The 24,154-nt window shown below is 37.0% G+C and overlaps 1 pseudogene; it reads right to left on the bottom strand.

Moving 5' to 3' along the window:
* Window positions 1–8,979: 8,979 nt before the first annotated feature.
* LOC110205041 (homeobox protein otx5-B-like) overlaps window positions 8,980–24,154 on the bottom strand; it is a 71,519-nt pseudogene continuing 56,344 nt past the window's right edge.

Here is a 24,154-nt window from a genome sequence, read left to right as displayed (position 1 = left end):
TATCTAAGACCATATTTTAAGCCAGGTTAAAATATGTGTATGTGTGTATACATACATACACAATTCCAGCACTCTCTACACTGCTCCATCTAGCTATTTCTGTCTAGGGCAGCTAGGTGGCACAGTGGATATATTGTTGAAGCTATGTGACCTTGGGCAGTTACTTAACCTTGTTTGACTCAGTTTCTCATTTGTAAAATGAGCTGGAGAAGGAAATGGAGAACCACTCAAGTATCTTTGTGAAGAAAACCACAAACGGGTCATGAAGAGTCAGACGCAACAAGTGATTGAACAACAAAAATGTCTGTCTAGCCAGGGACAAGCAACATCTTGCCCCTGACTGTTTCACTTAGCTCCTGGCTCTCCCTGTCTCCATGAGCCAGGGGCACTTCAACTATTTCTCTCTCCCAAGGAACATATCCACTAATTCCCTCAGTAACACTGTTTCACCTAATGTCTTCATGGAACCAAATAATGGTGTTACACGGACTGTATTTGTAGACCTGAAGCCCCCATAAACACCAAATACACCTTGTATTTATTATTTATATACTTCTTTGTGTACACACTGCCTGCCATGTTAGAGTGTAACCTGCTTTAAGGCAAGGCCAGTTTTGTCTTTGCCTTTGTATTCCCAGTGCTTAGCACACTGCTTATTTTATAGTTAAATTCTTAATATACGGTTGTCATTTGGCTGAATTCTGGTAACCATTACTAGTACACCCCATGCAGGCAGATTGATTTAGATCTTCTGGCTTAACAGGTACAGATTCCCTTTTCCCCCCTTAATTTGTCAGGCACATGATATAGTCATAGCATGTAAATTACTACACTATTTAATGGAGAAGTAACAAAAAAACTTGATAGAAAGCTTGAGAGGTAAAAACTGCAAAAGGCATAAGACTGGTCATGCTATAACCTAGTTCAATTCTTTTTCTTTAACTTAGAATCACCTTTCTTTCTTTAACTTTTTTCCCCTCTTCTTTCTCCTCTTAACCTAATAAAGAAGGGATAAGGATATGGTTGACTGAGTCATAGCACTCCAACTTGTCAATCAAAAGAGAGACTGAATTGAAGGGCTAAGGGATCAAAGGTCTCAAGCCCTCTTTGGAATAGTTATTTAATAGATCAAAGTCTGTGGCAAAGGTCCAGCACCAACAAGAGAAAGATGAAGACACATCTAATACACATCAAATATAGCACAATTTCTACATGAATCTTGAAGTGCTTTCATTTTTTTTCTTCTTCCAAGTATATTTTACTTCTCTACTGCTTTAGGAACTGGGAGGCTAGATTATACACATGAGAGCCCCAATCTACCAAGCAACATCAATCTTGACATTGGTCTAACTCAGAGGTTCCCAAACTTATTTGGCCTACCACCTCCTTTAAAAAAAATATTCAGTGCCCCTTTGGAAATCTACTTTCTTTAACCCCTTTTGACAGTTTTTGTTTGTTTGTTTTTGGAATTTCCATCATTTCAAAAAGTACAATTTTTTTTAATGATGCATTTGATAGTTTATTTTAAATTTTTGGGATTTTTCCTGCGTTGAAATTTTGATGATGCAATATTACATGTAACCCTACAGTATCATATTAAAACGAGTCATTACATGCACATATTCCTGCCAATGCATGCTGGACTTCCTGACAATGTGCGACACACTTGCCTGCCAACACTTGTCTGTTAACACTTGTCGATGGACTTGACCACAAATGGGTTATAACTTTCATTTTGTGTGTTTATTTGGAAAATAATGTAATCGTTATGACTTTAACTCTGTTACACAACAGATGAAACGTGTATGAATTTTTTTTTCAAAATTTTCTTATCTTCTTTTCTTTTCTTATGCTTCCACCACCCCCTTATTTTTATTCAATGGCCCCCAGTTGTACCTGAAGCTGTTACTGCCCCCCCCAATCATTCCGGTGCCTTCAGGGGGGCAATATCACCCACTTTGGAAATCTCTGGGACTCTAACTGCACTCCGTGGGGGTGGGATAAGGAAAACTTGTACTAGCAATCCTAAATGCCTGATTCTCAGTTACAAATTACATTAAAAAATTCTAAGAAATGTTTTTGTTTCCTCATATGATGAAAAATTAAATTGACAATGTTTATAAGTAAAGTTATCAATCACAAATCAAGTGGGTACTATATATTTGTGTATATATGTATACGTATATATATATATATATACGAATATATATATACACACACATATATTTACCCATATATGTATAAGTAAATATGTGTAAATATGTAAGTAAATATGTAGATAGATATGTCTCTCTTCCTGAGAAAATAGGTAGATAGATAGATAGATAGATAGATAGATAAATAGATAGACAAATAGATAGATAGATCATATTGTTATCACCCTGTTCTATCTGGTGGATTAAGGGGAATATATACTAATCTACATATATTATGCATAGGTATAGTATAGTATACACATATATCAGACAGGCTTATTGTGGACAGGTTAGCCCATTATTCTTCCCCTTAAACTCCTAATTTACCTAATTCTGTCAAGGACAAAACCATCCTTATGATCATCCAGGTACACATCCTTCATGTTAACCCTTTAGTCTCCCTTTTACTGCATACTCAAATGAGTTAACACATGCAAAACCCTTTGCAATACTAAAAGGTTACAGAAACATGAGTGTTGCTGTTATTATTGTTTTACAAAGTTTACCTTCCCAACATTTCTCCCATCTCTCCCCTTTCCTCTACTTACAAAGCCTCTGCCCTAGTCCAAGCCCTCATAAATATTTACTTCAATAATTTTAATAGCCTCTTAATTGGTCTTCCTATTTCTAAGTTCTTCCCTCTAAGTTTCATACTTCACACAATTGCCAAATTGATTTTCATAAAGCCTAGATTTGAGTCATGCCACTCTCTTCCTCAGTACCCAAAGGCTCTACATCTTGAGGACAGTGTCTATTTTATTTTTCCTTTTATCTCTTTGTTGCTTAGCATAGTGCCTTGAACATAGCAGGCCTGTTAAATGTCAGTTTTACATAGTGTAGGTTAGCATAGAATAATAACATATAACAGAATACCATAACACCAAATGTTACAACCATGTCTCTCCTGTAAACATAGTGAAGGCTGGTATATAAAGGGTTTATTTAGAAACATCAACTTAGATACTGGGCCTAAGTTGGCTTTTGAGCCTGGTATGGGCATCCTCTGAGTCATTGGAAAGACTAAGTAGGGGTGGGGAACCTGTGGCCTCGAGGCCACGTACAGCCCTCTACGTCCTCAAGTGTAGCCCTTTGACTGAATCCAAACTTCACAGAACAAATCTCTGGACTACAGTCTTTATCACAATTATTGACAATAACTGTGGCCTTCCTGAAGTTCCTTACCACCTAGGCATGCCTTCATAGTTGTGCTAACAATGACAAGTCCTGTGACGTTAGGCAGGCCCCAATAATCTCTCTGAGACTCAGTTTTCTCATTTGCAGAAAGAGAATAATGAGGTTTTATTAAACACATCACAAGGTCATTGTGAATTCAGACATAATGATGGATTTACAAGTGTGTTGAATCCATAAAACAGTAAAAAATGTGGTTATTTTATCAGATGTGTGCAGACCCTGTGATAGCTGTTATATTTTCGGCATGGGCTTTATACCTTGCAAATTGACAAACCAAAGCTTGATTGTTTTGTTAATTGTCTAAACTTAAGAAAGGGATGTAGAAAACATTAATAATTCAGGTTAAACTTTAAAGTGTGTCATCCATAGATTTTTTTGGGGGAGAGCCAATTGTCAAACATTTACCAGCACACCCTTGGCTATTATCATTGCATCTCAACACCTAGGTGATCAAGAACAATTATCTTCATTGGCCCCAAAGGGGTATGCAGGCAATGGCATGCTGACAAGTTGCAAACATGATTCCTCCCATATTGTTATGTAACAGCAGTATAGAATTGAGCATCTCACTTCTCTAGTGAGGGAAACAAGGAAATCTGTCACAAGATAAACATGTCATGTGTGGAAAGGAAATTCTGAGAGGCAGCCAGCATCATTAGAAATCAGGACTAGTGCATCATGCTCTTTGGTGCTTTTGGGGATTATCTTAAGAAGTGCTATTCTGGAATTGTAAGAATTCTCTTTTTTTTTCTTTTAATAAACAAGAAATAAATTAGTCCTTTGACTACAAAATGTCCACAAAATAAGTTACTGTTGAGTCATGACTAATACCAAGTCCCTGACTTATTCTCTGACCCTACTTTCCTCCATCCACCAGCAAGTATGGGCCCAGTGGTTTCTTGTTATTGCCACCTCCTTCTGGCCTGGGTTCTTCACCACCTAGGCATGCCTGCAGGAGGCCATGTTCATTATTTGTTTTGTTGTTGTTTTTCTCCCTTCTTTCTTAACTTGTTTCAGGAAACCACTACACTTCTTTTCTTTTCATTTTTTTTAATGGTTTATATTACAGAAATATACACAGGGTTAAATCAGTCTTTGTTTTCCCCATGAGGCAAAGGCAATCGAGGTTAAGTGACTTGCCCAGGATTACAGAGCTAGTCAAATGTGTGAGGCCAGATTTGAACTCAGGTCCTCCTGACTACAGGGCTGGTTCTCTATTCACTGTGCCAGGTAGATTTCCTTAATTCAATCTTAAAGAGCATATACTATAGAATTGAAACTAGCCTAGAGATCATTTAATCTAGACTTTCCCTTTTAGAGAGGAAAAAATTAAGGGTTAAAGGGGTGAAATGGCATTTATGATTTTAAAATAAAGAATAAAACAGATAGAAAACTGCTAGTTTTTTCCTACAGAAAAATGCACAATGAACTTAAGCCCTCATCTTTGTTTAGGAAGGGAGGAAGCGAGGATATAGAGAAGAAAAAAAAGGAAGCCTGAAAAAAAAGGAAAGAGACAAGCATTTATTAAATTCCTATATGGCAGGTTCTGCACTGAGCGCTTTACAAATATGACTTCATTTGATCCTTACAATAACCCTGGGACAGAGAGGATATAATAACTTCAATTTTACAGTTGAGAAAACTGAAGTTTTGATCTAGGTTAAATGACTTATCCAAGGTCATACAGCTAGAAAGTGCCTCAGGTTGAATTTGAACTCAAGTCTTCCCTGACTCTAGGCTTAGTGTTTTATCCATTAAGACGTCAGCTGTTTCTCCCTTTCCATGTTCTCTTTTTTCTCAGTTCTTGATTTTATTTTCAGGCAGGCAAATTCTATCAAGGCCAGATGATAGGTTCAGCCCTTTGTTTCTAGCTCAATCAGTCCCTTCCATTTGGGGATAATCTTAATTGTTAGCAAGTTCTTCATACTACCCATACAGTTGCACCTCCATAATTTCTATCCATTGGTACTGGTTCCTCTCTCTAGATAAAAGCAGAATAATTATCCATATCACCTCATCATAGATTTTGAGGTGGAAAGGACATCAAAGACCATCTAGGTCCAACCTCCCCATTTTAAAGATTAGAAAATTGAGACATAGATAGATTACGTGACTCACCCAATGTCACAGTGATAGAAAATATCAGAGATCGAAATCCTCATCCTCTGATTTCAAGTCCAGCTCACTCTCTACAGCATGGTCTCGCAGTATTTATAACTGAAAGGCATCCTCAAGATCGTCTAGTTCAACTCCTTAATTTTATAGATGAGTAAATTGCTGCCCAGGGTGATTAAATGATTTGTGCAAGGACATAGTGTGAGGCTTACCCAAGGCCAAGCAATCAGTAACAGAGCCAGAATCCAACCCCAGATTCAGTGGTTCTTAACTTTTTATGTGTGTAATGAACCACATTTTGCAATCTGGAAAAGCCTGTGGGTCCCTTCTTAGAATCATAGTTTTAAATGTATAAAATAAAATACATAGGATTATAAAGGAAATCAATTTTATTGACATAATAATCAAAACGATTTAAATTTCATAAACCCCAAGATAAGAACTGATGCATTTAGTTCGTTGTACTACATACAGTATCTTCCAGTTCCCAGCATGACATTTTTCTTTCCCCATTGGATGTGTCAGTGTCTAGCATTGTCTATGTGTAGTGTTTAATGAAAGTTCATTGAATTAATGGTGAATTGCCTTGATGGTAACATTGCAGGACTGTGCTAGCGAAGGAAGATGATATTGCATCCATGTGTACTACACTAGAACATTGGCCTTGTTCGAGATAGAAATCCTTTCAAAATTGCGCCTTTAGGTAGCTTTTTCAAAGTGTTTCTCTGAATAGCAATATCATTGCCAATGAGTCTATTAAGGCAGTGTAATTGACAATGCAACTTGTGTTTCCATATTTCCCTGTATTAAGAAAAAGCATATATTATCCTTATTTAAATGGTCTAAAAGACTGCAAAATTAAAGGCAGAACATTGAAACTATAACCAAAAGAGTTCACACACACAAAAAAGCACTGATTGCTTTGAAATGTTAATTTGCACCAAATGTAGTCTAGTTAAATGACTTGATAGCCTGTTTTAATCGGCTTCAGTGCTATTTTGCTATGAGTATCACCAGCAGATTTTTAATTTTTTTAACATGATCAAAATGCCAGAGGATATTACACCAAATAAAAGAAACCAAGAAAATATTTTACAGTAACAAAGTGAAGGAGAAAGTGTGGCTGACATATTGAAAAGCGGCCTGGACTTGGAGTCAGAAAAACTGGCTTCCAGGCCTGGCTCTTTCTCTTAAATAAGCAATCTGGCTTTAAATTTACATTTTCTCATTTTAAAAATGAGGATAATAATGTCTGTCCTTGCTTCACAGAGTTGTGAGGAGATAATGCAAAGTGTTTTACAAATAGAGTGACTTAAATAAGTTATTTTTCCTCCTCATTCTCCTCCTACTCCTCGTTTTCAACTAGTGTGTAGAAACTAAATCATATATTTAGAATTGGAGGGGACCTCAGAGGTCATCTTATCAAACACCATCATCCTTTTTGCGTTTGTTCTTATTGAAATGGATAAAACTCGGGGGAGTAAAGGTCCTCTCACTATATGCTGAGTCAAAAAAAAGTATTATCTGGGTGGTGAGATTGGTGTGGGGGTGGGATGTGCGGAAGGGAGGCTCTGGAAAGGGATAAGTGAGAGCATACTCTCAGGTCAGGACTCCCCAAGATCTTTGGATAATGAAAATGCCCTGAGAAGAAAGGGTCCATGAGATGGGCTAACTTGGAAAGAGGAGGACCCTGTTGATTTTCACAAGTAAGTGGAAATATACCGCTACCTGAAACATAAAGACTCATCCAAGGGAGCAATACATGCTCCTGGGGACATAAACTAGGAGGGAGCTTTAAGGTCTGCTGCAATCCAGTCTGCAGATGAGAAAACTGAGGCTTCAGAGGTACAATGACTCAAAGGTCTCACGTGTCAGGTGAGATTCTGAAACCACATCCTTTGAGTTTCAATGACCTAACCTCCAACTCCCTTCCAGTCTTCTTATTCTGTTCTCCCACACTGGCCTCTTCACTGTTCCTTGAAGATACGTACTCCCAGCTCTCCCTTGCCCCCACTTCCTGGCTTCCTTCAAGACCTAACTAAAATCCTACTTTCTACAAGAAGCCCTTTCTCAATCCCTATTTCTATTATCTTCCCTCTACTGACCGTTTCCTATTTATCCTCTCTAGGGTTTGCTGTACATAGTGGTTTCCCTGTTCTCTCCCCAATTAGATTGTAAGGGCAAGCCTATTTTTTGTCTGTCTTTGTATCCTTAGCTGTTAGCACAGGGCCTGTCACATGTTGAGTCATTTTTCAGTCATGCATAACTCTCTATGACCCCATCTGTGTTTTCCTGGCAAAGCTAATGGTTTGCCATTTCCTGCTGCAGCTTATTTTACAGATGAGGAAACTGAGGCAAACAGCTTTAACTGACTTGCCCAGGGTCACACAGCTAGTATGTGTTTGAGGCTAGATTTGAACTCAGGAAGATGAGTCTTTCTAACTACTGGCCTGGCACTCTGGGCCACCTAGCTGACACATAGTAGGTGCTAAGCAACTAGAGCTATACTACCTTAATGTTTTCTGACTGTCTCTCGAGGGTCTGTGGAACCCAGCTGGGATGGGGATAGCCTGCTGGACTCAACTGGCCTAAAATCCCTCCCACTAGTTAGACTATGTACAGTTCCTGTTGAAAGGTCAAGGTAGGTGAGGTTTTCCTGATGGGGCTGCCAACAGCTGAGCTGGCCCTTTGAAGTTTGTAGTGTGAGATTTTGTGGGCTTTTTTTTTTTCAGGTTAGGAAGATTTCTTTGAAGGATTCCATAAGGTTACCTAAAGACATTACAGGTTCATTTTCCCCCAAGCATCATTTCATTTAATTTTGCCATTAGAAGTGGAAGGATCCACAGACACCATTAAGTCTAGTCCCCTCATTTTACACAGGAGGAAACTGGAGTCTTTGAAAGAGCAGAAACTGACTTTGCCCAAGGTCATACATGCTATAAAGGACATAGTCTGGACTTGGACTGGGGTGATAACTCCAAAAACAATATTCCTTCCACTGAAGCACCAAAGAGAGACAACTTGCCCTATGTTCTATGAAAAACAAGTCCTTTCTTACTTGGGCAGTGGATGCTTTAGTAATGGGTCATCTAAATCCTTTTGGGGGTAGACCCCATTATTTTTTGCATTTTCATTCTTCTAAAGCATAGTATGATAGGATTGCAAGGAGCCAAGATGCAAAACTGAGGTGCTTGTTTCTTGCTGAAACCAGACAGACCTTTTCCTTCCACTACAATTTGCTAGTAACAACCTTGGGGATCATCTAGCTGCGCCCTCAAAATTACAGGGGAATCTGAGACCCAGAAAGGAGAAGAGAATTGTTTAAGGTTGCAAAGGTGACACATTGGCAATCAAGATCCTCAATCCAAATTAATTACTCTTCTTTCCACAAACCACCTCTCTCCTGGCTCAGAAGGAAGGAATCTTAGAGGGTTCAGCTCAGAGAAGGGAAGGACCTAGCTCTCCCTTCCCTCATCTACAACACCTGGAATTTCCATGAGTCCTGATGCTTGCAATCCAGGCAATCAGCTGTTGCACTAAAATTGAGTTTCTAGGTGCTGCCAGGGTGCTGCCAGTAATCCAGGCAGTCCACAGGACTGAAGCCCAGGCTCCCAGCCCCCAAACTCTGACCTGACAAGAAAGCGGGGGACTGGCCTAAGTGGGGGCCCAGGCCAGGGGTAAGGAGGGGGCTGAGGGAAGAACCAGGTCACCCAGCTGGGACTCCGTGAGTGAGAGGTAGGGATTGCGGTCTAGACCACCAAAAAAAAAGAGCTGGAACTCCCCTAGCATGAGGAAGAGGCACTGAAGGCTTTGGGGCTGGGGAGTAGGTCAGCACATAGGAGGCCCAGGCCCATGTTGGGTACGGATGGATGAGTTCCCTGCAGCCCCCATTGCTGCCAGAGGTGTCCGGTAGTGAAAAGAGGGCAGGGCTCCAGATGGATAGTGATGCTGAAGGAGGAGTGACCAAGGGAGCCGGAGCTGGGATGTAGGGGAGAAAGGAATCCCAAGAGGTATAGGCTTTTTTTTTTTCCAAAAAGAATGAGAAACTGAGGAGACCAGAGCCTGGACTCTTGGGTCCCTGGTCTTGGAAGCATGATGTCCTCTTACCTCACATCACCCCTGGTCAATGCGCTGGCCCTGGAACCACCTGCCTTGGAGATTCTACATGGCACAACCGCCTCTGGGCTACTCCAGGGGCACCGAGGAAGCAGCACTCAGAGAGGACCACATTCACTAGGGCTCAACTCAACATCCTGGAAGGCATTTTTGCCAACACCCGATACCCTGATATCTTCGTATGAGAGCATGTTGTAGGCAAGATCAACCAACCAGAATCCCGAGTCCAGGCATGGCTTTAGAACCACCGTGCAAAGTATCGCCAATAGCAGCAGCCTGCAGGTGGGGGGACATCCAAGTCCTGTCTTGCCAAGACGAAAGGCATCTCTCTCCCACCCCAGATGGAGCAAAGCCTGGACCAGAACCACCAGCCCCCAACCCAGGGGTGAAGCACCTGCAGCCTCGAGGCCAGAGGTCACATGTGGCTTTCTAGGTCTTTGGATGCGGCCATTTGATGGAATCCAAACTTCACAGAACAAATCCCTTAATAAAAGGGTTTGTCCTGTAAAACCTGGACCTCTTCATCTTACAGCTGATGAAAATGAAGCTCACTTAACAGCAATGTTAAGTGACTTGCTCCATTTAATTGGCAAGGGTAGAATTTGAACCTAGCTCCTCTGGTTGCAAATCCACCATTCTTTCCAATGTACCACACCATCAATTTACAGATGAAGAATGAAAGGGCAAAGAGGTAAAAGTTGATGGCAGCTAATAGCAGAGCTCAACCACACCCCTGGTTTTCTGAGATTTATCCTAGCGCTTTTGCAGCTACCTCAGTCTGCCGCTTTCATATCAACTGTAGTACCCAAGAATATGCTGGAGCTTACTCAAGCCAGTTTTAGAAAGCCAATTGTTAAATTTTCAGTTTGCATATTTACACCTTGGAAATTGTCAAGTGTTACAGATTAAAGTTTGATTTATTATTTGGTTTATTATCTAGTCTTAAGAAAGTGTTAATGATGCAGATTAAGCTTAAAAGTATGGCCTGTTCACTTGTTTTTTTGAGAGTCAGTTGTTGAACATTTACCAAGACACACCTATCTGTATCAAGGGATTATAATGCCTTTATATGTGGTAGTAATTTTTAATTGTCACTTCTTTTAGGAGCCACAGCACATGAAATTCAGCAGAGTTATTAACTCTGATCATTTAACTAGCTTTTCTGAAAATGGTGTCCAAAGTAGTATGAGAGTTATCAATAAATATCAACTTTTCCTAAAGTCTTTACCATATTATGGAAGGACAAACCAAACAATGCACATTAGAAAACCTCCAAACATATTTTTAAGTGTCAGATTTATGAGTCTGGGTTAAGGAAAAATATCAGCTAAGACACTTTAAAGGATGCAAGTTAGCTATTATTGGTCAAGCAACATAGGGTCTTTATTCCTTTAAACCATGTGGCAATGCTTGCTAATGGGGATTTCAAATTTTAAAAGATACTGGGTTTTAGAATTTAGAACTGGAAGGAACCGAGGAAATAGGACCCTAGCCTAATCCCCTGGGAGAAAATATATATATGTGTGTGTGTGTGTGTGTGTGTGTGTGTGTGTGTAAATTGAGATTAGCAAAGTTAAATGACTCAGTCACAAGGTGACAGAGCCAGGACTCAACTGCAAAGGAACCAAGGCAAAATCTAGCCTAAATTCATAATTCTACATATAAATAAATTGAGACTGGAGATGTTAAATGACTTGCCCAAAGTCACTAGATAACAGCCAAGATTTAAACCCCAGTTTTTTGACTCCAGATTATTTTCTCCATAGACTGCAGGTTCCTTTCAATGTGTTACCAAACTGACATTGCACTAATGCCCTCAAACATCTCTTAGACAGGGTATTTTTGAAGCAACATCTGTAGGCATCTTGAACTAGGATAATTTCACAATATAATAAAACACAATTAACAACTAGATTAAGAAAAAAACATTTTTTTAAAATCAATTCAGATCAACAATTACTCAATCTTGGAGAATCACTTTTCTAAAGCCACTCAATCTCTTTATGATCCACTCAAGCGTTCTTTTTTTCTCAGCTGGTCAAAGGTGAACTCCAGAGGTCTGTCTGTTCAATTCCTAATCCAGTCAAATGGGATCAATGAAGGACCTCTGGTCCCTGTAGCCACCCTAATTACTTCAATAGATGCATCCTTTCTGGGCTACTTTGAGAGAGGAGAGTATTATATTGTTTCAGAATTGACAGTTAGAAAAAGACTAGTAAGGATTTCTTCTTCATATTTCTCCAAAGGCTTCAGACTACCATAAATTAAAAATTAAATTAAATATATTTATAAACTACTTCTTAAAAATAAAGAAAGTCATAGACTTCAGGTTAGAATTTAGAGGCAAATTACTAATCTGTACTGGAAAAGAGACAGAGTACTAAAAAATCATAGAAGTTAAAAACATTCCAGTAAATTAATTGAAATTTTTGACACTCAGTGTGTGATCTCATCCTAATGGCAAATGAGTCAATGCATTACAGTAGGAACTGAATCATATTTGTGTTTACACTGTCAAAATAAATTAAACCATATGGGGTAAAGCTGATAGAGATGAATATAAGGAGAGTCCATTGGTTCTCTTCAGGAAAGTGAATTAATGAGCTGATTGAATTGATAATGTGGCCAAAGACAATAAGAAACAACTTTCCATGAGATAATAGAATAATCACCAGTTACAGGCCAGGTAATAGAAGATGAAGAATTAGGCAGGTTCTATGAAGAACTTCTAAGTACCCTATGTGATAAATCAATACATACTTTGACCTTTCATGAATCAATGGAAAAGTAGGAACAAAAAGAATAAAGAAGACTGCTTGGGAAAAAAATGGGGATCAAAGAATTTTAGAACCCAAAGTTTCACAGATAATTCAGAAGTCCTATACTTATATACCAGGAGTACTCTCTTCAAAGAGAAATTGGAAAGCATTGGATAAAGCAGAGGTTCCTAAAGTTATTTGACCTACTGCCCCCCTTTTCAAAATAAAAAAAAATTACTTAGTGCCCCCTTGGAAATCTACTTTCTTTAATCTTTTATTGTTTTTTTTTTAAATTTGCATCATTTAAAAAATATATATACTTTTAAACAATGAAGCATCTTAAATTTAATAATTTATTGTAAATTTGTGTTTTTTCCTCTATTGAAATTTTGATGACACAATATTGTGTCTTGTAACTGAATAGTATCATATTATAAACAGGTCATTACACACACATATTCCTGAAGATGCAACCTGGACTTCCTGGCAATATGTGACATGCTCGCCTACCAACACTTTCTTGTTAAGACCTATTGGTGGTCTTGACCACTGATGGGTTATAATTTGAATTCTGTGTGTTTATTTGGGAAATAATGTAATCACTACTTCTTTAAGTCTGTTACACAACAGATGAAATACATACCAAAGTTCCGTCTTTTCTTCTTTCTTTATGCTTCTACCACCCTCTTATTTTTACTCAACACCCTCCAATTGCACCTGAAACTACCTCCCCCCTGGATCATTCCAGCATCCCTCTCCCACCCCACCCCCAAGTATCACCCACTTTGGGAACCTCTAGAAGCATTAATGAACTGATTATGATGATGATATAAAAAAGATAAAATGGTTTCTAGTCAGAAGTAACTGGTTACACACATAACTGAGATTTATGATTATCTATAGTCAGAGCATTGACTGATTATAACAAAGATCAAAATGCACTCCAAATTTGAAGAAAGGATAATAATGAGAAGGTTCTGAATGCATAACAGCCCCAAGCTGATGTGTTTGAACAACCTATCTACTCTGAAAAAGGAGAAAAAGAAATGAATTGAAATGAAGCTTATTTCTCTTAGAGAATAATTAACTTGTATAAATCAGTTGCCACAGAAAGAAGGTTGAAAAATCCCAGAGACTTTGTTGGTAAATAAGCACTCATTTTCTGAGTCATAGCAGCCAAAGATGACATGTCTACAAGTTTACTTACAAAATAAGTAAGTAGGAACAAAACAGAAAATGACAAGGGCAGCATTACCACACAAAACAGCAAAAAGCAGTTAAGGAGAAAACAAGTCTCTAGAGACTTAGCATGAAGTTCACCTAAACACGCTTATTTGGGATGCATTTGTAGATGAAACCAGACTGAGGTGAAAACACACACACACACACACATACATATATACATATGTGTATGTGTGTATATAGTTTACATATGTATGTATGTATATATCTATATCTTTATATGTGTGTGTGTGCGTGTGCGCGCCAGTATTTCTATGGTGATTTATTCTGACAACAATAACAAAATCACTGTATTTGAATTGAACACTACTTCATCTGTATAAAGGCATAACTCTCAATTTTTGCCACTAGGGCAAGTGGTAGAAAACATACTTAGAATTCACTTAAAGGAGGATAGGGCAGTGGTGTTGGGACCTGGCATACTGGAAAGTCCCTACTGGGAAAGGCATTTCAAGGGCAGTATCTGGTAAGGGTAGAAATAGCCTGGGGTATATCCTGTCACCAATCCAATCCATTAAATATTCATTAATTGCCTACTATGTCCCAGGCACTATACTAAGTGCTTGGGATACAATTAATTAAAAAAAAAAAAGACAGGGCCTGATTTCAAGTTGCTTTCAATGTAATTGGGGAGTGAGAGGAAGCACACAAAAGAAGGCAAGAGAGACGGGGTACCAGAGGCTACCAGGCCATGTGGGCATTTTGTTACATGCAGTTCAAAACAGAAGTGGATACAGAGTGGAAGTAAGCTTGAAAAGATATAGTTTGTGCTATCTATAAAGGAAAGCACTGGGAGGAGTTTTGTTCTCTACCCTCTGCCCTCCAAACAGAGGGGAGAGAAGGCTGAGGGAAGCAGTGTTGGTCAAAGCTTGTGTTAACTGCACAGCTAAGAGATTAGAGGTTATGAGTTTAACCTGGAAGTGGCATCTTGTTTCATGGAGTTGTAACCAGGCAGATCAGCACATGCTGATCAGAGGTCTGTCCTACATTATGATAAACACAAGGACACAGCATTCATTCTTTTTTTTTTTTCTTTTTATCTGCATGTTGAGACTGGTAGCACCTGGGCTTTAATTCTCACTAGCTGTGATACTGTGGAGGTTCTCTCTAGGAAAAGCTTAAATCTTCAGGGGATCAATACCCACAAATAACCCGAGATTTGCAGAGATATTCCCTGAAAAATAAACCAACAATCATGAAACTCTCTGGTGCTCTATACCCAGAAGACTCCCACAAGTGCAGGCTCTAAATCTCAATCTCTCAATTTCCACATTGTCATATCACTCCCTAATCACTTTTCTTTTTTTAATTTTTTTCTTTTTTTGAAATTTTATTTTTATTTTTCTGTTGCAAATTGTCTTCCTCCGTGTACCTTCTCCCACACCCACTGAGAAGGCACGAAATATGATACTCTTTATACAGATGTCATTGTTGTTATTCAATCATGTCCAGCACACCAGATCCTTCTAATCTCCATTATCTCTTTTTTTTTGTATCCACTATCTCTTGAAGTCTGTCCAAGTTCATGTTCATTATTTCCATGATATTATACATCTCATCCTCTGCTGTTCCCTTCCCCTTTTGCCTTCAATCTTTCCCAACATCACAGTCTTTCCCAATGAGTCCTATCTTTTTTTTTTAAGATAGCCAAAAGATACAAGCTTCAGTTTCAGTTTGACCTTCCAGTGAAAACCTAAATTAGTTTAAGTATTGAATAATTTGATTTCCTTGTTGCAAAGAGACTCCCAACAACTTTCTCTAGCACCACAATTCAAAAGCGAGTTGATTCTGCAGTGTTCAGCTATTCTTATAGTCCAAACTCTCACAGACATATATTGCTATTGAAAAACAATAGAACTTTGTTGGCAAGGTGATGTCTCTGATTTCTAGTATGCTGCCCAGATTTGCCTTAGCTTTCCTTCCAAGGAGGAAGCATCTTTTAATTTCATGACTGTAGTTACTGTTTGCAATGATCTTTGAGCCCAAGAACATAAATTGACACTGCTTTCATTTCTTCTCCTTCTATTTGTCAGGAAGTGATGGGACCAGTTGCCACGATTTTAGGATTTTTTTTATAGTAATCTTCAAGCCAGGTTTTACGCTGTTCTCTTTCACCCTCATCAAGAGGGTTCTAAATTCTTCTTTACTTCATTATATATATATGATGTCATGGAAAACATTTTCCACATAAGCCATGTTCCAAAAAAAATAAGAAGGAAGAACAATAAAGAAAAAATATGATTCAGTCTACACTCATGTGCGTCAGCTTTGTGCTGGGAGGTGAATAGTGAATAGCATGTTCATTACGAGTCTATTGAAATTGTGGTGGATTGTACTGGACAGAGTTGCAAACGTTTTTTACAAGTAGTTATCTTTAGAATATTGCTCTTACATTGTACATGGTTCTCTTGGTTCTGCTCACTTCACTTTGTATCAATTCATAATAAATCTTTCCAGGTTTTTCTGAAACTATTACCTTCAGTATTTCTTAGAGTACAATAATATATATATATATATATATATATTTTTTTATCACATTCACATACCATTAACTTGTTTAGCCATTTTCATACTGTTGGACATCTATCCCCTCAGTATCCAATTCTTTGCCACCAAAAAAGAGTTGCTGTAAACTTTCACACACACATGTACACATACATCGTTTTCCCTCTCTACTGATCTGTAGGAGCCATATTGCTGGGTCAAATAATATATATAGTTTTATTGCGCTTTGGGCAAAATTTTCTCCAGGAGGGTTGGATCAATTCATATTTCTACCAATAGTGCGTTATTTTTCTATATCCCATCCAACGTTTTTTGTTTTCTTTTTCTGTCATTTTAGCCAATCTGATTGGTGTGAGGTGGTACTTCAGTTGCTTTAATTTGCATTTCTCTAATTATTAGTGATTTAGTGCGCTTTTTCACATGATTATTGATCACTTTGATTTCTTCCTCTGAAATGCATGTTCATATCATTTGACTAATTATTAACTGTAAAATGACACTTCTATAAATTTATCTCAGTTCCCTATACATTTGAGAAATGAGACCTTTCTCAAAGAAACTTGTAACAGGTTTTTTTTTTCTCTGTTTTACTGCCTTTTTTTCTCTCTCTCTAGTTTTAGTTGCACTGGTTTGTGTGTGTGCACACAAAACCCTTTTTATTTTATATAATTAGTTATCCTTTTTACCTCCTGCAAACGCTCTTTGTTTCTTATTTGGTCATGAACTCTTCCTTTATCCATAGACTTGATAGGTAATTTTTTTCATCCTCCCCCAATTCGCTTATAATATCACTTTTTATGTCTAAATGATATACCCAACTTAAGCTTATCTTGGTATACAGTGTGAGATGTTCTCTGCCTAATTTATCCCAGACTGTTTTCTCAACACTTTTTGTCATATAATAAGTACTTGTCTCATTAATTGGAATCTTTGGATTTACCAAACACTAGGGAACTGTGTGCATTTCCTTCTGTTTATTGCACATCTATTCTATTCTATCGATCAACCACATTATTTCTTATTCAATACCATTGTTACTGAATTTCACTGATGATTACTGTTTTGTAGTATAGTTTGAGATCTGATACTGCTTACTGATACTGATACCCCTTCCTTCACATATTTATTTTATTAATTCATGTGTTATTATGGTCATTTGTTCCTCCAGATAAACTTACTATTTTTTTCTAGCTTTGTAAAGTGATTTTTGTTAGTTTGGGTGACTAGTATATGGAAATGTTAATTATTTATGTGAATTTATTTTATATCTTGCAATTTTGCTGAAGTTGCTTATTGTTTCGGCTAGTTTTTTTAGTTGATTCTCCAGGGTTCTTTAAGTATACAATCATATTGATTGTGAAGAGCAATAGATTTGCTTCCTCAGTGCCTGTTTTGATTTCATATTTTTTCTTGTCCTATTGCTGTAGGTAGCATTTCTAGAACAATATTGAATAATAGTGGTGATAATGGGCATCCTTACTTCACCCCTAATTGTATTGGGAGAGTTTTCAGGTTATACCCTTTGCAGATAAAGCTTACTGATGGTTTTACATAGATTGTACTTTGCATTTTAAGGGAAGCTCTATTTATTCCTATGCTTGTTAGTGTTTTTAATAAGAATGAGTTGCATTTTGTCAAAAGCCTTTTCTACTTTTCTACATCTATTGAGATAATCATATGCCTTTGTTGTTTCTTTTATGTATGTGGTCAATTCTACTGATAGTTTTTCTAGTATTGAACCAGCACTGCATTTCCAGCACAAATCCTATATGGTCATAATTAATGATCTTTGTGATATATTGCTGTAATCTCCTTGCTAGTATTGTATATAAACATTTTCATCAATATTCATCAGGGAAATGGTCTATAGTTTTCTTTCTTTGGTTTTGCTCTCCATAATTTAAGTATCAGTATCATATTTGTGTCATAAAAGGAATTTGGTATACCTCCTTCGTTGACTATTTTTCCAAATAGTTTATATAATATTGGAAGTAATTGTTCTTTAAAAGTTTGGTAGAATTCACTTGTGAATCCATCTGGTCATTGAAATCTATGTGACAACTTGATCAATCTCTTTCTAAGACAGGGTTATTTAAGTATGCTATTTCTTCTTCTGTTGTTCTCTGCAGTTTATATTTTTGGAAATATTCATCCATTACCCTAATATTGTCAGATTTATTGGCATGCAATTGGGCAAAATAGCTCCTAACAATTGATTTATTTCATCTTCATTGGTGGTACATTCATCCGTTTAATTTTTGATAACAGTAATTTTCTTTCTTTTTTTAGACAAAATTAACCAATGGTTTATCTATTTTGTTGGATTTTACATAAAACCAGCTCTTACTGTTATGTATTAGTTCAATGGTTTTCTTAATTTAAATTTTATTAATATATTATTTGATTTTTGTTATTTCTAATTTGTTGGCTAATTTAGAATTTTTAATTTGTTCTTTTTATAGTTTTAAAAATTGCACCCTCAATTCATTGATCTGTTCTTTTTCTCTTTTATTATTGTAAGTGTTTAAAGATATAAATTTCTCCCTTTTTACTGCTTTGGCTGCATTCTATAAATTATGGTATGTCGTTTCATTGTTGTCATTCTCTTTAATGAAATTATTGACTGTTTCTATGATTTGTTTTTTTGACCCACTCATTCTTTAGGATTATATTATTTAGTTTCCAGTTAATTTTTAATCTATGTTTCCATGGCCCTTTATTGAATGCAATTTTTATTGCATTTTGATTTGGAAAGGGTGCATTTATTATCTCTGCATTTCTGCTTTGGTTTATGAGGTTATGTCTGAACACCAGTCAATTTTGGTGAAGGTGCCATGTATGCTTAAGAAAAACCTATACACCTTTCCATTCCTATTCAGTTTTCTCCAGAAGTCTATTAGAGCTGCCTTCTGTAAAATTCTACTCATCTCCTTAACTTCTTTCTTGTTTATTTTATTCTTAGAATTATCTAGTTCTGGGTGGGGGGAAGAGATAAATTCAAGTATTTGTTAGTAGTTTTATTGTCTATTTCCTCCAGTAACTCATTTAACTTTTCCTTTAAAAATTTGGATGCAGTGCCATTTGATGCATATATGTTCAGTATTGATATTACTTTATTGTCCATTGTACCTTTTAGTAAAATGCAGCTTCCCTGCTTATCTCTTTTAATTAGGCCTATTTTTGCTTTTGCTTTGTCTGAGATCAAGATCACTGACTCTGCTTTTTTTTTTCCCTCAGCTGAAGGAAGCGTAATAAATTTCATTTTAGCCCTTCATTTTTACTCTTTGTGTTTCCTCTCTGGTTCAAGTGTGATTCTTATAAATAATATATTGTTGGATTCTGGTTTTTTATCCATTCTGCTATGTACTTCCATTTTTTGGACGGATTCATCCCATTCACATTCACAGTTATGATTAGTATATATTTCCCTTCAATTATATTTTCCCCTCTTTATCCTTCTCTCTCTCTCTCTCTCTCTCTCTCTCTCTCTCTCTCTCTCTCTCTCTCTCTCTTTCTCCCCTATTTCTCCTTAAAAGTCTATTTTGCTTCTCACCATTTCCTCTTTTAATCTGTCTTCCTTTCCATTAGCCAGTCCCACCCCACACCCATTTCTCTGATCCCCTTCCCCTCCTATTTCCATGTTGGGTGAGACAGATTTCTATATGTAAATGAATGTGTATATTATTCCCACTTTAAGACAATTCCAATGAGAGTAAGGTTCAAGCAGCGCCTCCCCCTTGCTTTTCTTCTTCCACTATTAAAGTTCTTGCTTGTACCCCTCATGTATGTGAAATAATTTCTCCTTTTCTCCCTTCCCCCTTTTCCCACTGCATCTCTTATTCTTTTTTTTTTTTTAAAATTCATCCCATCACAGTCAACTTAAATCAATGCCTTTTTTTCTATGCATTCCTCTTCTAACTGCCCTAACACTGATTAAATACTTAGAAGTTACAACTATCATCCTCCCATACAGTAATGTAAATACTTTAACTTCAATGAACCCCTTGCTATTTCTCTTTCCTGTTTACATTTTCATGTTTTTTTGCATCTTGAATTTGAAAGACAAATTTTCAGCACTGGTCTTTTCATCAGGAATGCTTGAAAATCCTCTATTTCATTGAATATCCTTATTTTGCCTTGAAGTATTATACTTAGTTTTGCTAGGCAGTTTATTCTTCCTTGCAACATTAACTTTTATGTCTTCCAGAATATCATATTCTAAGGCTTCATCCCCTTTAATGTGGAAACTGCTGAATTTTGCATGGTCGTTACTGTGGTTCCACAATGTTTGAATTGTTTCTTTCTGGCTGCTTGAAATATTTTTTCCCTTCATCTGGGAGCTCCATAATATGGATACAATATTCCTGGGAGTTTTCATTTTGGAGTCTCTTTCAGATCATTATTGGTGGATCCTTTTAATTTGTTTTGCCTTCTAGTTCTAGAATTTCAGGGAAATCTTCTTTGATAATTTCTTGAATTATAATGTCTAAGCTCTTTTTTTGTTCATGGTTTTCAGGTAGTTCAACAATTTTCTGTCCTCTGTTTTCTATGTCACTTGTTTTTACAATGAGATATTTCACATTTTCCTCTATTTTCTCGTTCTTTTATTTTTGATTGCTTCTTGATGTCTCATAGAGTCATTAGCTTCTACTTTTTCAATTCCAATTTTTAAAGCATTATTTTCTTCCATGTGTTGTGTATCTTTCCCCACCCCCCCCAATTTGGCCAATTCTACCTTTAATGAGTTCTTTTCTTCAGTGAATTTTTGTACATATTTTTCAGTTTGGCCAAATCTGCTTCTTAAGAAGTTCTCTTAAGTGGATTTTTGTGCCACTTTTACCATTCGGCCAATTTTATTTCTAAGGTGTTATTTTCTTCAATATTTTTATGTCTCTTTTACCAAGCTATTGACTTGTTTTTCATAATTTTCTTGCATTACTCTCTTTTGTTTCCCCATTTTTTCTTTACTTCTCTTATTTGACTTTTTAAATACTTTTTGAAATCTTCCAGGAATTTTTGTTGGGCTTAAATCCAATTCCCTTTTTTTTCCTCCCTTGAGGCTTTGTTTATAGCCATTTTGACATTATTGTCTTCTTCTGAGTTTGTCATTACCTTCCTTGTCATCATGATAGCATTTTTGGATAGTTTCCCTGAATTCACAAGCTCTAGTGTTCCTTTCTTCCTTGCAACTGACACCAGAAATGCTCTTCTCTGCCTTAGAACTGTGACCAGGGCCCTTCTTCCCCTGTGTCTGCAAGTGCTACATCTCCTTTTGGCCCTGAAACCATATTTTGGGTCCCTTCTTTCCTGCAGCAACAAGTGCTCCTGTTCTATTCTGCCTTGTAATTGAGACCAAGGCCTGTCCTCCCTTGTGAGCGACCATAAGCACTTGTCTCTACCCTGGAACTGTGACCAGAGCCCCTGCAAGATACTAACCTTTTGTTGGTTCTGCCACTCCAGAATTCAACTTGAGGTGTTCTTTTAAAGTCATTTTGAAAGGAATATTGGAAGAGTTCAGCTGAGTTGCTGCTTATGTTCAGCCATCTTAGGTCTGCCCTGAATCTAATTCTTTTGCATTATTTGTGGTGATAAAAATGCCTCATCATTCTGCTTGCACATTATTTTTGTGCTCAACCTATTTTACCAGTAAGTGTTTTCAAAGTTTTAAAAGCTTTCTTTTGCATATTTTGTATTTTCTTCTATTATTTGTTTCTTTACTCATTCCCATAATAAGTTACATCTGACCTAACTTTCTTGAACATCTATTAACATTAAAATACATTATCTTTATGATTTTGTGCAGCATTCATACTTCAAAATGTTAATAACAAATTCAAGCTATGGGTGGATATGAACTTTAATTCTGGAACAGAACTGGAACAAAATTGACCTTCTTCTCAATCATAGCATTTTTCCTTTGTCAGAAATCTAAATTAAAAACACTACACATTACTGTGGAATGTACTTTTTCCAAACTTTGAAACATTTACTTGTAATTGGTATTTATAGAGATTCTTAAAAACTATTCCTACACTCTAAGACATTAACATTAAAAAGACATAGACTTTTTATGAAGATGTTAAATTTTCCCAAAAAGCTATCTCCAGCCTTTGTATGATTCATCAACACTTACCTAGTGATGTTTTTACAGAAATGTTCATCCAGTGGTATTGCAATGCTTTTTGGATATTTTGTAAGAAACTCTTGGAAAGTAGAAACATTGTTAGAAAACTAAAAAAAAATTCCTTGGCCAAGTATTTTAATTTTTTTTAATATAAATCAGATTAATTCAGAAATAAACCCAGTTATCTGGGTACTGGATTATAGACTAGGGTCATGTTGATCTTCAGAAATGATCCTACTGGAGATTAATATGGGTATAATTTCAAGACACCTTCGTAATCTCACCCTGTTTTTACTCCCATAGTCATTTCTGCAGAATCCCAAATGTGACAGTGTAGTTCAGTTTTTGCCAAGAAAAGCAGTGAAGCCAATGGTAGAACCCAATATGTAAAGAAATATCATCGAGTGAGTATTTGTAAATGAAATAGCAGAATGCTCACTTAAATGTGGAACACTCTCTGACTTCAGGTGTCATGATTTTCTTCTTTCTGATAGCTAGCATTTGTTGATTTTCTTTTCTCTTAATGAAAGTTTTTGGTGTGTTTTTGTCATATTGTTCCAGTTGTGATCTCACAACTAACTTATTGGGTCCAGTCACAGCCAAAAGAGACATAACACCTCTAAAATGTTACTTGAACCCTTTCTAAAATACTATTGCTGACCAAAAGGTAAACATTTTTTACTCAGCAAAATGCAGCATTGGAATTTTTTTCTCTAATAAATATCTTAGGGGCAGCTAAGTAGCACAAAGGATAGAGTGCTTGGCCTGGAGTCAGGAGGACTCACTTTTGTGAGTTCAGATCTGGCCACAGAAACTTACTAGCTGTGTGACTCTGAGTATCATGTTTGCCTCAGTTTCCTCCTCTGTACAACGAGCTGAAGAAGGAAAGGGCAAACTATTACAGTATTTTTGGCCAAGAAAAGCCCAAGTGGAGTCACAAAATAACAGAACAACAGCAATAAATACCTTAGAAAGGTTCTTCAAAGACTAAATCATCTATATTATTTATTATAATACTTGGAAATTAGAGCTCAGATATTCTCTGCCTACATCTAATCTAATAATGTGTGCAGGCTAGAGTGACTGAGATATTGTTACTACGTAGTCACAATCCTCTGTTTGGCTGGGGGCTGCAAGGACTGCTGACTAATGAGTTGCTGTGCTAAAAATTAGTGTGCATATGAAAGGAGTGATCTATCCCTCCTTTGCCTCCTTTTGCTTCTTTTCCATTCCTGTCTTTTTTTTTTCTTTTTCTTTTCTGGTGATGTATGAGGCAAAACTTCTGCCGTTTTCCTGGCAGCACAAGAGTAACTGCTCTATCTTGCACTTGTCCATCTAACATCTAAAAGCCCCTGCAGCCTGTTTCTTTTGTGGTTATCTTCACCTATTTTTTTTTTAAGGTGAATGAGTATTTTAAAAAGGTAATACACAGGTGAGCAGGAAATCCATCAGAGCTATCAGAGGTAACTGGAGTTCTCATCAGAGTGTGTCAAAGCAGTAATGGGAAATATCAGAGAAAATGCCTGAAAATGGATGTGGAAAGACAGTGCTCCAAAGATAGCAACACTTTAAGGGATTGGAACCTTATGTGACAGACAGAAATGTTCTCTATGGACTCTTGAAACGGATTGACCCTCAGAGCCTAGAAAAGAGCTGCCATCTATGAGGAAATTCATGAGAACTTCACAAAAGGAGAAAAGAACTTCCAGGAGCAGGATTTAGGAGGTACTTGTGGGTCATACTTCTAAGATTGTGCCTCACTACTATTGTACTTTAATTATGAGCCTACTTTTCTCAGGGATTTTCATTGTCTGTAGAAGGGAAGAATATACCCTCAACTGGGGGTAATGTTATTGAACTACTAATGCTGTCATGCTTTCTCAGTAACCTCATTTTCTAGAAGC

The sequence above is a fragment of the Phascolarctos cinereus genome, unplaced genomic scaffold, assembly GCF_003287225.1.
Source record: "Phascolarctos cinereus isolate Bilbo 61053 unplaced genomic scaffold, phaCin_HiC Scaffold_4;HRSCAF=312, whole genome shotgun sequence".
Lineage (NCBI taxonomy): Eukaryota > Metazoa > Chordata > Mammalia > Diprotodontia > Phascolarctidae > Phascolarctos > Phascolarctos cinereus.
The sequence above is the reverse complement of the archived record's forward strand: the minus strand, read 5'-3'. Positions and strand labels throughout refer to the sequence as shown.